This window comes from Chiloscyllium punctatum, unplaced genomic scaffold, assembly GCF_047496795.1.
Source record: "Chiloscyllium punctatum isolate Juve2018m unplaced genomic scaffold, sChiPun1.3 scaffold_582, whole genome shotgun sequence".
NCBI lineage: Eukaryota > Metazoa > Chordata > Chondrichthyes > Orectolobiformes > Hemiscylliidae > Chiloscyllium > Chiloscyllium punctatum.
Genome location: NW_027310316.1, coordinates 67,516 through 70,015, shown reverse-complemented (window position 1 = coordinate 70,015; position 2,500 = coordinate 67,516). Strand labels below are relative to the sequence as shown.

The window sequence follows — 2,500 nt, the reverse complement described above, 5'->3', positions numbered from 1 at the left end:
AGACAGGATCAGACGCCCCGCCGGCCACTTAAGGCCGAGGACGAACCACGAGACGGGCGGCTGCAGCAGCGGGCGGCCTGCAGCTCCCAGCACTCTCAATCGATCAACCATCGAGTCGGGTCAGCGTGTCAAACCGGCGAGCTCCACGGTCAGGCCGGCGGCGCACCAGCACCGGACCTCCGCGGCTCCCTTCACTCTTTCCACTGCCAGCCAACCGAGAGACGGACCCAATGCGGACGTGCAGAGCTTAGGCAGACCCCCCACTGGAGGCTCAACACTTCGTGGCAGCTCCGTGTCCCAGAGACCAGGAGGGTTGGCACACACACACAGTGTGAACCACCGACAGCCATTCTGGGACCGGTGACAGCCGTGCTGGCCCCACTGCCACGACACAGACGGACGCCAGGCCGCGCTCCCCGGCGGGGGGATGGCGTCGAGCCTGACGAACGGAATGTGCAGGGTGGGGGGGAAAGGCCAAGCGCTCCGACGCCGGAGGGCTCCGGAGTCTGAACTTAGGGGGACAAAGAGGACGGGTCCTCTGCGACACCCCAGCCGCGCTCTCGCCAGCCAAGGCGAGTGCGATTGATTGCCAAACGACCCTCAGACAGGCGTGGCCCCGGGAAGAACCCGGGGCCGCAAAGTGCGTTCAAAGTGTCGATGATCAATGTGTCCTGCAATTCACATTAATTCTCGCAGCTAGCTGCGTTCGTCATCGACGCACGAGCCGAGTGATCCACCGTCAAGAGTTGTCTGAGTTTGTTTTAGGTCTCTCCCTCGCCAGAGGAAAGCGACCCGGACCGCACATACGCTCCCCACCTTGAGCTACAGCCACCTGCACGCCGGCGTGCGGGCGGAGCAGGGTGGCGTGAAGCGATGGGGAGCACCATCCTGGTGCGGCCCGCAGAAACATACGTCTATTGGGGGGAGGAGGACAGGGCGCCCAAGAGGCGATGCGTGCCCCAACGCACCGCAGCGACGGAGGCAGGATCACCGCCACCATGTCGCCCGCCTAGTATCACGAGGCGTGCAGCAGCTTTGCCCTAGGAAAAGCAGAGGCGGGAACGGGCACCGGCCATCGGTTCGGCAGCGTCACTGACGCGTGCACGTGGCGGCGTGTCGGCGAGCGGACTTCCTGCGAGGAGGCGGGGGCGGCACTCGCCCGAGCAGACGCCCGCCCGGCCCAGCCACCGCCGAGGTGGACTGGGAGTCGCGGCAACGGCTCGTCATACTCGTTCCCACACTCACAGCGCAGCTTGCCCGCAAGCCACCGACCACCGATCGACGCCAGGCGCCCCGACCGAGAGCGGGATCGCTCGTTCGCCCTGCTGGCAGTTCGCTGGGGATCACTACTGCACGGAGCTCGGAGACCGACGGGCGGCAACTCGAGAGTCTTTAAACCACCACCCCCATCCCGCAAGTGCAAAGAGGCTGTATACGCACAGACGGGTGAGGGGAATAGGTACCCCGTCGGGTTTGAAGGGAGCGTGACTAGATAGCAACGATGTAAACCCAGCCGATTTGGGAGCGAAAGACCGGCGCCTGCATCACCGGCTTCGTTTCCCGTGGCTGGAGAGTACACCGAAACCCTCCGTCTGTCGCGAGCTCCCGACGACGCGGTGCCGCCAAGCAGCAGGGCCGGACCTGGTGTGGCTCCCCTCGTCGATCACAGACCGGTCGGCACTACTGACGAGACGGTGGAACGGGCTTCGCCCCTTGTGACGAAGGGTGATGCGAACCCGCCCGCCCGCGTGCGTTCGGGGTGGACTCGGCAAACGGAGATTTGAAATCGGAAAGTGTCCTCCTGCCCCGCGCAGGTAGGCGCCCAACAGTTGTGGGGGGTTTGGCGGTGACCACGGCTGCAGGGCCTGCTACCCCGACGAGCTCTCCTGCTGGCCCCGAAACCACCCTCGCGAGACAAGTTGAAACGGAAACGGGCGTACCCCCAAGCCGACGATCCTTTCTTATTTGTTACTTTTTTTTTCACTTGCTCGAGTTGTGGGGATTTGGCGGTGACCACGGCTGCAGGGCCTGCTACCCCGACGAGCTCTCCTGCTGGCCCCGAAACCACCCTCGCGAGACAAGTTGAAACGGAAACGGGCGTACCCCCAAGCCGACAGAGATCCTTTCTTATTTGTTACTTTTTTTTTTCACTTGCTCGAGTTGTGGGGGTTTGGCGGTGACCACGGCTGCAGGGCCTGCTACCCCGACGAGCTCTCCTGCTGGCCCCGAAACCACCCTCGCGAGACAAGTTGAAACGGAAACGGGCGTACCCCCAAGCCGACGATCCTTTCTTATTTGTTACTTTTTTTTTCACTTGCTCGAGTTGTGGGGGTTTGGCGGTGACCACGGCTGCAGGGCCTGCTACCCCGACGAGCTCTCCTGCTGGCCCCGAAACCACCCTCGCGAGACAAGTTGAAACGGAAACGGGCGTACCCCCAAGCCGACGATCCTTTCTTATTTGTTACTTTTTTTTTTCACTTGCTCGAGTTGTGGGGGTTTG

General features: G+C 63.0%; 1 non-coding gene across 1 annotated transcript; it reads right to left on the bottom strand.

Moving 5' to 3' along the window:
* Positions 1 to 594: 594 nt before the first annotated feature.
* LOC140473340 (5.8S ribosomal RNA) lies at positions 595 to 748 on the bottom strand. Its single transcript, XR_011958281.1, has one exon. It is a non-coding gene; the product is annotated as a 5.8S ribosomal RNA (ribosomal RNA).
* Between the last annotated feature and the right edge of the window lie 1,752 nt (positions 749 to 2,500).